The sequence below is a fragment of the Alnus glutinosa genome, chromosome 1, assembly GCF_958979055.1.
Source record: "Alnus glutinosa chromosome 1, dhAlnGlut1.1, whole genome shotgun sequence".
Classification (NCBI taxonomy): Eukaryota; Viridiplantae; Streptophyta; class Magnoliopsida; order Fagales; family Betulaceae; genus Alnus; species Alnus glutinosa.
Genome location: NC_084886.1, coordinates 20,149,233 through 20,164,506, shown reverse-complemented (window position 1 = coordinate 20,164,506; position 15,274 = coordinate 20,149,233). Strand labels below are relative to the sequence as shown.

General features: G+C 34.5%; 2 long non-coding RNA genes across 2 annotated transcripts; both read left to right on the top strand.

The window, feature by feature from the left end:
* Nucleotides 1-6,329: 6,329 nt before the first annotated feature.
* LOC133858661 (uncharacterized) lies at nt 6,330-8,497 on the top strand. Its single transcript, XR_009898545.1, has 2 exons — nt 6,330-6,884; nt 8,253-8,497. It is a non-coding gene; the product is annotated as an uncharacterized LOC133858661 (long non-coding RNA).
* A 981-nt stretch (nt 8,498-9,478) lies between these two features.
* Nucleotides 9,479-11,742, top strand: LOC133858662 (uncharacterized). Its single transcript, XR_009898546.1, has 3 exons — nt 9,479-10,073; nt 10,441-10,500; nt 11,504-11,742. It is a non-coding gene; the product is annotated as an uncharacterized LOC133858662 (long non-coding RNA).
* The last annotated feature ends 3,532 nt before the right edge of the window (nt 11,743-15,274 follow it).

The following is a 15,274-nucleotide window of genomic DNA, read 5'->3' as shown; positions in this document are numbered from 1 at the left end:
CCTAGCTTTTACATGAGCTTTCGCGATATCTTGGCAAACGTTCGCTAAAAGCCATATCTATTGATTCTTATCCACTTCGACTTCTTCACCTATAAATACCTCCACGCTTGCCTTCTTCATCTTATTTCCCCCCATTTCATAAGTAGATCCTTGAGGGAGAGTGAAGGAGTGTTTTGGAAAGTGAGAAGGAGATCTCTTGGTCTTTCATCTTCAAGGGAGGTAACCTCCTCAACCTAACTCGTTTCTTATGTTGTTCTTGCTTTGATTAGTTAGTTTTCGTAGCATAGTTTACTGTTTTGGTAATTTCTCTAGCTAGTTTTATATCTTTGCTTAGTTTTTGGTTAGTATATTTTACGTACGTAGTACTGCATGGGGACGATATTGAGGTTAGGACTTTGTTATAGATCATGTTAAGACTCTAGAACTTGCTTAGAACCAATTTTATGGCTTTTAGGTTCGAATTTGGGATTTTGCTTAAGGACCAAGCGTTCACCCTTCATTGGATGAAGAACGGCATTTGAGACGAACGTTTGCCATTCGTTGGACGAACGATCGCCGAATGGACAAAAAGCCTAATTTGAGCTGTTTAGGATTTTAGACCAATTTTAGCTCGAGTTTTAGGCTGATGTTAGGTTTTTCTCAGATTCCGAGGTTGTGAATCCTCAAGGAGATTTGTTGGCGTTGTGCGAAACAAGTGAGTAAAACTCACATGGATACTTGCTATTATTATTTTTCTGCATAGCATGAATATTTTGTGTACGTATCAAAACTTGCTTGTTTACAACTCACATGAAATGCCATTTTTATTACTGTCAACTCTATTTTGTGAAAATATATGATTAATGAAAAGATAATGAAATGATGAGATTATAAAATCATGCATGTAAAATATGATGAAGACTAAATTGTATCAAATGACATGGTACACCGTCTCGTGCAGAAAAACGGCCATGGGATTACTATTATATGGGTTGGATAAAATAGTTGTTTTGTGAGCGGCGCACCATGCTTGAATGGGGGTCACGGTTGTGGACATTATTAGCAGCATGGGCCACCCGAGGTTGAACTCGGTCGGGTTGCTAATGATAGATAGTAACGTACATATCCAGGGCACCGGTGTTGTATTACAAGTCCCTTGGGACAGCGACAACCCTGCCGGGAAGGGGTTAATATCCTAGGTAAACCTTTTAGAATTGAACTATAAAATGATTCTCTTGTTATAAGCATATAATATATCTATAGTGCGTACATCATCATCTTGTACAATGAAATAATACCCTAATGCATGTGATTTATATCTCAAACTGAGTTCACCATATGATAACATGTGTATCATGCGTATTATTACCCACTAAGTCGTGGACTTACGCTTGTATGTTTTCCACCTATAAAATATGTGTTGTTTTATAGTTGAGCTACCTTTAGATGTTGGATTCGAGTTGGACCTTGTAGCAGTTGCGACAGTTTGGCGTAGTGATATCGATTTGGTTATGGTTTAGGATTGATTGCTGGATTTTGAAGATCACTCTTGGTAGTTAGTACTTTTGGGTAATGTTGTAGGCTTAGCATTTCAGGTTCAATTGTATATCAATGATTTATTTTGGATCTTTTTATCAATGATATGTATATTGTGATTTCAGTTAATATAATGACTCTTGGTAGATGCCCTGGTTGTAATTAATGTTGATAGAATATCTTATGTTTTCGCTGCGTAATATTCTCTTTTTGAGGATTAGTATATCATTGAGTCTTATTCCTTATGGAATGGGACTGGTAGACGAACCATGAAGTTAATTACCAATTAATTAATTTTTCGAGGCGTTATAGTTAGACCCCATATGGCTAGCGTGGATGTGGAGAAGACCTAGTGAATCCTGCTGGGATATAATAGATATCATCTTTATGTTGTACCTTCTTAAGTGTAAAATTTGACTATTGTTTTAGATGACTCTTAGATCATTTTGTTTCAGATCTATATATATATTTTTTATGACTGGTCTTTTGAGTGTATTTTGAGAGCTTCGGTTGGTAATATTATGATGATGTTTTAGTTACTCTGGCTATTCTTGTTATGATTGTGAATTTTAGAATGCTAAATTTATTATTTTAAGTGAAAGTCTTATGCTGCAAACTCTCTTCGGAGAGGATGAGATCCCTATGGTCTTGTTCTTCTTAGAATAAGATTCGGAAACGAACCATGTAGTTAACTACCAGTTAGTTAATTTTACTTGGGCGTTAGTTGTCACTATAAGCCCCCGTTACTCCTTTAACATTATTTGAAAATTTCTTCTTTTGATGCTAGCATATCGTTATATTTTGGGGATTCAGGTAGTTTTGTACCTAGGTTTGCAGTTGATGATTTGAAGAATGCTACAAAAAGACGAGTACATCAATTGATGTTCAGATTGGAACATAGGCTGTCCAAACATGGTCTGTTCCAGGGAGTCACATCCTCTGTGCTGTCTAGATACCACAACGATCGCCATTATTGGGTTAAAGTGATGTCTGGACATTGGTATGGTTCTGCGGAACTAACTATTCCAGAAAGGTCCTGTCCATTGAGAAGTCTTGACATTGCTGCAGACATGTGCTCTTGGGTTTGAGAGATGTCTGGACATGGACATAGATATCTAGACATTAATGGTTCAAAAATTTTTACTGTCCCCGAAATTGTTCGGACATTCCTACGAATGCAAACATTCTATTTTCCTGATATCCAGACACCAAGGAGTAATGTCTAGACATGGAAGGCGATTAGTAATGTCTAGCCATGTCTGAACATCTTATTTGCTTGTTCGAACGTCGTCGTACAAAAAACATAGATTTATATTTAAAGACTGTTTTGTCTGAACTCTCTACATCTCTCAGAAACACAATTTTCAGAGCTTCCATAGAGAGTATTAAGAGACAACTCCCAAGGCCTTGGTGTGATACTACACAAGGTTCTTGAGTTTTGTGTCATGTGTTTGCGCTAATGAAGACTCTTGTGATTCAAGATGACGTACAATGACTACACAATCTATGCAACAACTAAAGTCTACCAATTAGGGGTGTACAAGCGGGGCAGTTAGTAACCGAAAATAACCAGTAACCGCCAACAACAGCTAACCATGAAAATCGAAAAAAAATTGTAACCGGATAACCGGGTAACCAGTTTTTTTAATTACATATAATTAAAATTATATATATATATATATATATATATATATATATATATATATATATATATAATTAGTATTTAGCATACATGTATAGTGTATATAGTATAATCAAGTTTACAAAATAAGTTGGTCAACCACAATATGGTCTTCAATTTGCTCGCAAATGCAGGCAAAACAAGACATTATATGACAACAAAAGAAGGTGGAGTTCTTTTTATACCCAAAACCCAATAAACCAGAATGTAAAACTACTGTCTTCTCAATGTGCTTGGTAATCTAAGGAAAACTATCAGCACCAAAATCCCACATCACACTGTATATGATCTTGGGTGACTATACATCTGGATGATAAACTATTACCATCTAAACCAAGTTGAAGAAGACTCATTGAAATCGTGCCAAAAAAATCAAGCCTGAAAATATAATATTGAATGAATGGTGATAGTAGTATTTACTATTTAATATTTAGAATTGAATATTGAATGGTCAAATATTGGATTAAAAAAAAATTGAAAAGATTCAGCAAATTATCCGGTTGCGGTTGCGGTTATGGCCAAATATTCACAACTGCAACCGGTTGTACGCCTCTACTACTAGTGGTGATCGGTAAGGAGTTCATTCTCTGTAGAACGGCCAATGAAGGAGTTGGAGCATAAACACAAGAGGAGTGGGTTGTACTACAGGTTGCCTTGGTAAATTTAAAAGGGATGGTAAGTTTTACTATTGCCAGTAGTTAGTTATTCTTTGAGTTGAGTGAAATCTTGAGTTTGACTGTGCCGAAGAGTTTTTTTCCTTGGTATAAGGTTTTTCTCTTCGTCAACAAAAATATCGTGTTGTGTGATTGTTGATGATTGTTTTCTTGATACATATATGTGCTTGTGTTCAATTAATTTATAGACTAACTACCTATTGATATTTTCTTTGTGTGTTTGGAGTTGTTATATTTCTCACATAGGGAAAATTACATTTAAGCCTTCTAAACTATCAGTTGTTTTGGAAGTAGCCCCCAAACTATCAATCCTTGGACTCCGGCCCACCAAACTACCAAAAAGTGCCAAAAAGACACCATTTGTCAAAATATTCCCATAATACCCTTGTCACGTTTCATTTTTTCAATTTAAAATTAATAAAATTTAGCACAATTTAAAAATCAAAGAAAAAAAAAACCTATAGGGGTCTCCAGCCACCCCAATTTTGGCCAAGGGGAAGGCTGAACTACCCTTAAGGCCAGTTTGGGGGTAGCAGAACCACCACCATGGCCCTTTGGGGTGGTTCGGCTACCCTTGAGGAGCAAAATGGGGGTGGCCGAAACCACCCTTGTTTGGCCTGGGGGTGGGTTCAGCCACCCCAGACGGCCGGTCTGGGGGTGGCTGAACCACCCCCATGGCTCTTAGGGATGGTTCGGCCACCCCAAGAGCCAAACCCTAACCTTTTTTTTTTTTTTTTTTTTTGGCCCTTGGGGGTGACTTAACAACCCCCAAGGGCCATTGGGGTGGTTTGGCCACCTCGAGATCGGCCGGCTGAATCCACCCCCATGGCCCTTGGGGGTGGTTAGGCCACCCCTAGACCGGCCGTCTAGGGGGCTGAACCCACCCCCAGGCCAAACAGGAGTGGCCAAGCCACTCCCAAGCCTCTTGGGGGTGTTTCGACCACTCCCATTTTGCTCATTGGGGGTGGCCGAACCATCCCAAGGGCCATGAAGATGGTTCGGCCACTGCCAAACCGGCCTTCCTTGGCAAAAATGGGGGTGGCCGACCACCCCCTTTATTTTTATTTATTTATTTTTTTCATATTTTAAAATTTTCTTTGTTTTTTAAATTTAATTTTTAAATTGTTTTAAATTTTATTATTTTTTAATTGAAAAAATGACACGTGGTAAGGGTATTATGGGAATAATTCGACAAATGAGATCTTTTTGACACTTTTTGGTTGTTTGGGGGACTACTTCCAAAACGACTAGAAATTTGGGGGGCTTAAATATAAGTTCCCTTCTCACATATTATTTCTAGTCAAAATGGATTTTCATATCTATAGGACATGAACATTGTTTGTTTGCTCTTCGGATGTTATATTTCATAATGATATTGTTAAACTGTAGTTTCATTCCAATTGCATTCTACCCATTCATATTGACTAAAAGTTATTTTTCTCTTGACTTTATTTTCCTTTTGATTTTGTAGATATGCATATTTTATCAAGCACTTGCTCTTATACCTTTTGTTAAAGATGGAACTCCCGTTACTAAAATGAAATTCTTTTGAAATGTGTGTTTGATTTAATGTATTGTGTCTTTTCAATAGGCTTTTCACATGTTCATACAAACACAAACCTTTTGGGTTTAGGTGATTTTCTATACAAGCAAGTTATTAATTAAATAATAACCCTAACCAAGGAACAATGTTGCCCTTTTTTTTTTTTTCTTTAAAAAAACTAGAAAATAGGCCACTTAACTTAGGATTTATCTTACCCAAGAAAATTTACTTTTTATTTTTATTTTTATTTTATAAAACTCAATTTCCATTTAAATAAACTTTCTTTATGATATGCCATGTGTCGTAGTATTTTGAATTGTTTTAAATATTAAATCAATAAATTTATTCGCAATCTTGATCAAGTTAATTTATTATATTTGCTTCATATGTCTCTTTATGACTTACAAAACTTCATTTTCTTTTTCTAAAATTCTTCATTTTTTTTTAATGAAAGAACGTACTTTTCAGTACTAACTTATATATATATATATATATATATATTGTCTTTTCATAATTGAATAATTTAATGGCTGAATTCTAAATATCCTATAATGCATATTTGTCATGCTTTTCAAATCAATATTTTTTTAAAGCTTTTTTTTTTTGGTTTAATTTTTTATTCATGTCTTGATGTTATCATGACTAGAGGATTATTCCCTTCACTAGTCCTTTTGAAACTAACCACGTTCTTATTAGTACACATGTTCTGCTAAAAACTATAGGTGAACAGAAAAATTATTTTAAAACCTTGGAATCCTTGTAAAAACTTTGCACTTAACCCAAAAGTCACATATGTGCAAAATGATACTAGTTCCAAAAGTCACAACCATTAAACAACATTTATTTGAACCAAAATATTTTAAGAATAAATCAATTTTCTAGAATATATAAGGGCTAAGAGTTAATCATCGTTTTGATTATACATCAAAATAAAAAGCTGCTAAAGTGGAAGAAAATACATGGCGTGCAAATGTATTAGCAAACTTATGGTTGTGATGATGGAGTTGCTTATCCTTATTCTCCTAAAAGTGCAAGCTAATGACCTTGCCCATATCTCTTTTCGTCCCTCTTCACCTCCGACCATGCTTCCTTATTTCTCTGAACTCGATAAAGACCTTGCCCCTACCTCTTTTTCTTCGTCTCCACTTCTCGTCCTTGATCCTCAATCCTTTGAACTTGATAAAGTTAAAAGAACAATGTACAATTGCCTTGAAGATAAAATTAAAAATTGTGAAAAAAAAGGCGCACAAGGCACCTTGGAATTCGAAGAATGCATATTGAAAGCTCATCGAAAATGCTTGATTAGGCATCGATATCGCAAAAAAATGACTTTTGAGAGTTCACACTGCTTACTTAATTGCTTTGAGTATCGAAGTCATGAGATTGGCGCATGTTTCTTAGAATGTTATGAAAAGTATTTCAAGACGCAATAAGATGTCGTTTATACGTAGAATCCCCTGTGTAAGGTCAGGTAAAGATTTCTTAACTACTCTTTCTCTCTCTCTCTCTCTCTCTCTCTCTCTCTCGCCATTTGTTAGTCACCAACATCGATTGTCTACAATGCAAAGATCAAAACCATGTTGCAGCATATTTCTTAGAATGCTTATCAATCTTCTTATGTACTGCAAAAGAATAATTTTAAACTTTTATATTTTCCTAGGACATCAGTAGAAAGTATTGTGGATTATTTATTCTCATTCACTACAAAATGTTTAACATTGGTTCTTCTTCATGAATTTTAACGTGTAATTAAAGTTGACATTGACACATATTTCCTAACTTATGGAGCATTTAAGTGATGTCAAACAAAATTTTATCATTATCTTAACCATTGGTTGTCACTCTTTTTTTTCGATAATTTTGTATTTAACTAGTTTACTATGATAAATATGTATAGATTTTGAATTAATTACCAAGCAGAGTAAATTAATTTGAATTGGAGCAAGAAAGATATCAAGTTAGTGAATTCTAGTGATAGAAGTCTCGAAAATTCTGAATTACCTTATATAAGATTTTGGAAAATAAAATTGTTGGATAGTAATTATAGTCACAAAAGTTACTTATTTACTACTCCACTATTTGTTTTATAGAGTAAGTATAACCAAATAACTACAATACCATGATTTTTGTTTCCAAAAATTGTTTTATCTGAACTTTTTGTATAGGACGTGTTACACAATTCATTTTATCACCTTCTCTTTCAACAACTGCTATTTCATCTCATCCTTAATCAATATAAGTTCGTTTCACTTAATTGCTTTTAGTTTCCCACAATGGGTTGTATTTATGAGGATTTCCTTACTCTTCACCAACGTCAACGATGGTTCTTAGGGTGTAACAATTTATCTCTTTGTTGTATACTCTAGTTTTAATTTTGCTTCTTGGTTTTTAATAATTGAAAAAAAAATCTCATTTTCGTTGCTTATTATTTTAGTTTTCTTATGAAAGATAAATGTTTAGAGAAACCTGCAACTGGCATATCTTGTTATGCCAATCATATAATACAATATCTTTAAACAGTTATGACATCAATATGGAGAATATTTTTCTGAATAATATGCTACTAGATAATAAAACAACAAATTAAGAAATAAAAGATCTGAAGGCTGAGGTGGACAAGTGAGATGATCATTACTTGATCTATTCAATAGCTATTCCTAGTGGTACCACTAGCATAATAAGCTTTTGTATTTTTTTAGCTTGCGATTTGGGCATTAAGATCATTTTTATCTAATAGAACCCTTCTATTATTTAACTAAAATCATGCTTTTTCATCTTTTTCACAACTCACTTTGTTTATTAAGCTGGATTTCACTCATAAAGTATGTTATGGTTACAGATTCATACGGAGGCTTCTTAGAGAATGTGCAAGAGCAAGACTTGCTAGATAACATTTCTCGATTGTCTATTATTTCAAATAATTTTGGTTTTTAGTTTTTGAATAATGTTAACTACGGATGTTGTACTAGCTGATTTGATACTGTTATATTTTTTAGTTTTTATGTTTGAAAATTTTGTACCCACAATTATGTAATTTGGGAGTTGAATTTTTAATTGGATTTGTTGATCTTGTTTTATGTGTGAGATTTTGGAGTAAACAACTTATTTATTGAGACCTAAAAAATAATATACTCTTTTATATAAAATATTATGTAAATACTTTTGTTATTACTAAATACTATGTTACGTTTGAATAAATACTTATATTTAATATTGTATTTAATTGTACATTCTCTTTGTCCCAGATTTCACATATTAAAAAATAATATAATTTTATCTAGTAAGCTAAATGGGCTCGCTATGGCTGCCCATTTGGGTTAGGTTCATTAAAACTCAAAATCCAACATCTCTCACTTACATATAATGAAATGTGTAATCATGCATCTCTGTCATCAAATCAATGAATGGTCCAATTCATATAGGTGAATGTGACGTGCCACCTACTTGTTCACCCAAATAAGAAAGGGATATCAAGAGAACTATCCTAAATTTAATTTAGACCACCATAACGCATCTCACTAAAAATACATGCCTCATTGTCCTTATACTCATTCGGCTACATAAGACTAAGCATATTTAACACCTATTGAGTTTCAAGTCAACGGTATGCTCAATCCTAGTATATCAATGTAGCCACAACTATATCACAAATTTTGAGAAATTACTTTCATGTTGCCAATGAGTGCAAAAACTTGAATGTTAAAAAGTAGCCTTCCTTTCACACTCATCCTACTTTATATAGAATCATAATATTAACACTGTGAGGAAGTCAAGATCTCTTCAGTTAATTACTAATTGGTTGAAGCACAGGTACTATGAATTACATTCTATAGTGAAGTTCTCTATCTCAAAAGAGTTCAAATCTTAACTCACTATAAATCCGTAGGGATCTTAGTATATATGTCCCAGTTTTTCCTAGTCTTCCAATTGCTAAAGGCAATTACTCGCCTGAGTTAGTTGATTTTGGCATTTTCGCGTACATTGACCATGGATCATATTACATGGTGTATGTGTGCTAAATATTACATCATAATGATGAAATTCCATAAATGAGTTAAATTCCAATAATATTCAAAAGCAAGATGACTATACCTGATGTTAGAATAATCCATTCATAAATAAAAAAACAATTACAATCTATATGTAATGTCCAAGAAATTAATTAGGCACTGAAAATATGAATTAGACTATGTGAGAAAAATCCTTAGAAAATACTTAGAATGGATTTTCAATGAAGTTTGTTTGGACGGGCTAAGATATGTGTCCTGACGGGTTTGGCAGAAAGTCCATGTCTGCAGCTGTGTTCGGTCAGGCTTGCGAATGGGACTTCCAGAAAGTCACAACACATGCACGTGTCCGGAAGGGCTAATGCTATGTCCAAACGAGACTTACAGAAATTTTCCATATATGAATCCTAAAATATGTGTCTGGATAGGCTATTTGTGGGTTCGGATAGGCTTGTGTTAAAGTTGCAGAAGTGAGGCCTTCAGCGCATTTTTCCAAATTTCTCTCTCTTTCTCTCTCTCACGAAAACTCTCCTCTCTCTTAAGTTTTTGATCCAAAACCTTGGATCCTTGAAGATTAAAGCATCCAATCTCAAATTCGACCTCGGAAACGTGATCCTCGAAGCAAGATCGAAATTTTCACCATTTGATTTAAGGTAAATCCGAAATCTCTAAGTTTCTCTAGATTTGGTGTAAATCTTGAGAACTTGAGTATAATCTTCCATTTTTCCTTTAGGTTTTGTGCACTTTGGAGTGTTTTAAATGATCTCCAAGTGTTGGGTCACGTTTGGGTGGATTTATGGTAAAACCCCAAAACACTAGTTTTTGGTTTGAGTGTTTAAGTTGTGGTTTTAAGTGTCTAACCCTAATATAATCTTATGGGTTAGTACTATTTGTTAATGGTTGTCAAATGGAGCCCTAAAAATTCTATGGGTTTTCAATGGGTTTAACCCTTGACAATCAAGAGCAAGTTGGAAGTTTAGAGTTAAAAATACTAATGTGTCATGCAATGTTCTTATGCAGAAGTACATTGCGAGGCTTTGGTTGATGATTCATCTTTAAGCCTTATATCGAGCAGCCAAAGTGAGTATTTTACTCACTGAGAATTTTTTTATGTTTTTTGATAAGAAAATGATGTGAATTTATAATTTTGAGCCAATGCTATTTTAGATGAATATATGCTTGTGGTTGATTTCGATACTTTCAATTATGTTAAGAAATGCTTTGATGATGACTATGTGTTTTGAGATGAGATTTGAGAAAAGATTTACAGGATTTGATGATATGAATATGAAATGTTACTTTGAGATATGATTTAATGAGTTTTATGTGAAGTTAAATTCATGATGTGTTTGAAAGAAGTATGTGAAGAACATGATGCTTAATGACGCATGAGTGTGTGAAAGCATGGACACAATGTTTATATGACACAAAAGCACAAGCAAGTAGATGGAAAGAAGCAATGAACCGAAGACCACTGGGCTACGTCCCAATTGGCACCAAAACGAGATGAAAACGGATGATGAGCATGCGTAGCATAATGATGATGTGTAACATGTTTTAAGATGTTTTCATGACTAGAAGTATTAATATGCCTGTGAGTCTTAATGGGAGAGAACATATGCATATTTCTATTCGACTATTTTGCACATGATTTAAATGATGTTAGGTGGATGTGCTAGTATACTTATATTCTCCGGAGTTGTAGAATATTTGTATACTTGTATGGCTAGGATTGATGTCAAAGAGTTGCATGCTTAGAGATGCTTGAATGCATGTGTTTCCCTCGAAGTTGTGGCACACATGTATACAAATATAGCTGAGTCACTTTATATATATGTATATGTGTATAAAGTAGTAAGATTCCTTTTGTTCATGTGTACCTATGTTTACTCTTATCAGCTATGAAACATTTTCAAAACAAAGGCATCACGTTTATAGTAGTAGTTATTGTAAACATAGGGTAAAAATAAAAATGTTTATCATTATGAAAACCAGTCTGTATTATACTCCTGATTTGGTGAACTAATACTTTCACCTATGCGGATATGACTAACACCACGACTAATGCTAATGCTTTGGCTAGAAGTACCGCAGACGTCGATGAAGACCATGTGGCGCTATACTTGGGATACTACGACTAAAGCTCTTTGTTGGGGTCAAAGGTTTGTTGGACTCGGATAGTCCATGTTTTGTAAAGATTTTGGTATATGGCTTGTGTCGAATGTGACACGTATTTTGTACAGCCATTGTTTTGTGTAATTAATATTTTAATTAAGCTTTAAACAGATAGACAATGTATTGGCTCTGTTGATGTAGGGTGCGTTTGGGATTGTGATTTCATAAACAATAAGTGCGATTTTAAACCAAATCCAAGAACATAAATCTTTTGGAAACTGCGTTTTTAAAAATTGCGATTTAAAAACACAGAAAATCTATTTTTTCAAATAGCATGTAAGATGGTACTTTTTTGAAAACGCAGAATTTTAAAGGTTAATTTGAGATTTTAAAGGCTAAACTGTGATTTTGCCAAACGCTTAACTACATTTTTAAAAACCACTTTTTTCAAATCGTACATTTTAAAATCGTTATTTTAACTCACATTTTTTGAAATCGCAAACCCAAACGGACCTGAAATCTAGACTTGCGAGTTTATGAGATTTAATTTCTGCTGCATAGATGATGACTCTTATATATCAGGTACATGTTATAGGATGTGTACTATGTTTGTGTTGGCTTAGTGACTATCGTCATGCCACTGTACGATTCCATTTTGTAAAAATAATAATAAAAAAGGTCGTCACACTATAAGCCCTAGGCCTTTTGTAAGAAACTGGTAAACATATTTTGTTATGTGCATTGTCAATAGGTTCGTAAGGATAGACTACTACAAATGTGTTCTAGGATCACCTTCTTATTTTCTACCATAATACTTGGGTTGTGTCACTATGGGCTATCAAAGATGTCATGGTCGCTTCTATTAATGTGCTTGGGGCCCTAAGCATAGACAACAACTGCTAAGCTATCAAAATAGATTGTCACAGGATTAGACACCAATGTGACAACTTGAAAATGTTGAAGTAGATGATAAACTAGATATGTACTTTGACTCCATAATGGACAGGGCTATACAAGATTGCTTCTTGTTGCTCTGCGAGATAGTGCCATTAACAAGTAAGAAAGCATAACCATATATGTGATGACCCTTTTTTTTTTCTTCTTCTTTTTTTTTTTTTTTCTTTTTTATAAAAAGTGGAATCATCACATTAGCATGACGATTGGTCATTAAGCCAACATCAACATAATATATCTCATAACATATGCATAATACATAAGAGATAAATCTGTAGCAGCGGAACTAAATTCATTAACTAATAGTTTGGCGACAATATTTGGCGTAATGGCCCACTCGGCCACATTGGAAACGTGTTCTAGTTCCCTTACGACACTCGCCTAAGTGTGGCTTCCCGCATTTACTACACTGCGTAATTCAGACCTACTACTGGAAAATTGTCTCTTTGACAGAGGTGGAGGAGGAGGAGCTCCATAGACATTGACTGCTTCCTACTCACATAGTCAGTAGCCGCTTCTCTGATCCCTTTCTCAGCAATGGTGGCAGTGTGCACCATTTTGGTGTAACTGGTGATTTCGAGGAAGGCAATCCTCTCTTTGATTCTTGGCGACAAGCCGTCAAGAAATTTTTTTCGCCTTGGTTTGCTCATCAGGGATGAGGTGTGGAGCATACCTCGATAACTTCAGAAACTCAGCCGAATACTGCTTGACTGACATGTGCCTTTGCTTAAGGTCTTGGAATTCCTGAGCACATTTTCTTCATTGTACCCGAGGGAAAAATGCTCACTGAACTCCCTCTTGAACCTAACCCATGTGATTGAGACACTGAGGCCTTACTCTTCTGCTAATAGGACTTTAGTGGACTTTCGCCAATTGCTAGCTTCTCCATCCAACTTATGCCCCGCAATCCTTTGGTGTTTAGCTTTCACAAGTTGACACGAAGGGGAATGTGCAACATACTCAGCAACATTCCACTTTATGCTACACCACCAAAACTTCTTTTTTAGATCTTGGTACATTTTATTGTTGCCGGTAGTTAGTTATTCTTTAAGTTAAGTGAAATCCTAGGTTTGGCTCTCCCAAAGAATTTTTTCCTTGGTATAAGGTTTTTCTCTTTGTCAACAAAAATATCGTGTTGTGTGATTGTTGATAATTGTTAGCTTAATACACATATGTGCTTGTGTTCAATTAATTTAGGGACTAACTACCTATTGATATTTGCTTTCGCATGTTTGGGGTTAGAATTGGTTGTTATATTTCTCACATATTATTTCCAGTCAAAATGTATTTTCATCTATAGGACATGAACATTGTTTGTTTGCTCTTCTGATGTTATATTTCATAATGATATTGTTAAGCTGTAGTTTCATTTAAATTGCATTCTACGGTTTCTACCCATTCATATTAATTAAAAGTTCTTTTTCTCTTGACTACATTTTCCTTTTGATTTTGTAGATAGGCATACTTTATCAAGCACTTGCTCTTATACCTTTTGTTAAAGATGGAACTCAGGTTACTAAAATGAAATTCTTCTGAAATGTGTGCTTGATTTAATGTATTGTGGCTTTTCAATAGGCCCTTCACATGTTCATATGAGCACCAACCTTTTAGGTTTAGGTGGTTTTCTATACAAGCAAGTTATTAATTAAATAATAACCCAAACCATGGGACAATCTTGCTTTTTTTTTTTTTCTTTAAAAAAACTAGAAAAAAGGCCACTTAACTTAGGATTTATCTTACTCAAGAAAATTTACTTTTTTTTATTTTTTATTTTTTATTTTTTATTTTTTATTTTTTATATACAAATCAATTTCCATTTAAATAAACTTTCTTTATGATATGCCATGTGACGTAGTATTTTGAATTGTTTTAAGTATTAAATCAATAAATTTACTCCTATTCTTGATCAAGTTAATTTATTATATTTGCTTCATATGTCACTTTATGACTGACAAAACTTCATTTTTTATGAAAGTACATACTTTTCAGTATTAACTTATATATATATATGTGTGTGTGTGTGTGTGTGTGTGTGTGTGTGTGTTTGTTTTTATTATTGGCTAAATTATGTTGACAAAAAGGTTACTATTTTGGGACACAACATTACTCAGAAGACTTTCAGAAGAATCTGGTAGGAATATTAATCAAAAAAAGGAAAGAACCGAATTTGAAGAAATATTGTAAGTATATTAATCAAGAAAAGAAATAATTGAACAAGGAGAGTATCGAAGAATATTAATCAAGAAAGGAAGGTGCATTGATTTGGAAAATATTATGAAGATCAAATTGTTCTAAAAAATCTGGATTCCCTGCCACATGTCTAGACAGCCTCCAGCGGTGTTCGAATAAAAGTTACAGAAAGTCTGTGTCCCCTACATTTTCGGACAGCCTAGTGGACTTGAGTTCCAGAAAGTCTCTGTCTCCTACATGTTCGGACAGCCTAGCGGACAAGAGTTCTAGAAGGGCCCCGTCTGCAAGATGTCCGAACCTAGAAGTGAAGAACTGTGGACAGAGAAGATTTTCCATGCAGATGTCCAGACAGGCTTCGGCAAAATATTCAGTTACCGATAGATGTCTGGAAACTAGGGCTGGCAATTTTGACACGACCCGACAACCCGACACGAACACGACATGAAATTAACGGATTTGGGTCTACTTTAAACGGGTCATAACTTAGTTTGGCGGGTCGGGTGGCGGGTCACCCACGGGTGACCTGCCAGACACGATTAACCACAATTTTTTTTTTTTTTTTTTTTGGAAAATTCGATTCAGGCTAAATGGGCTT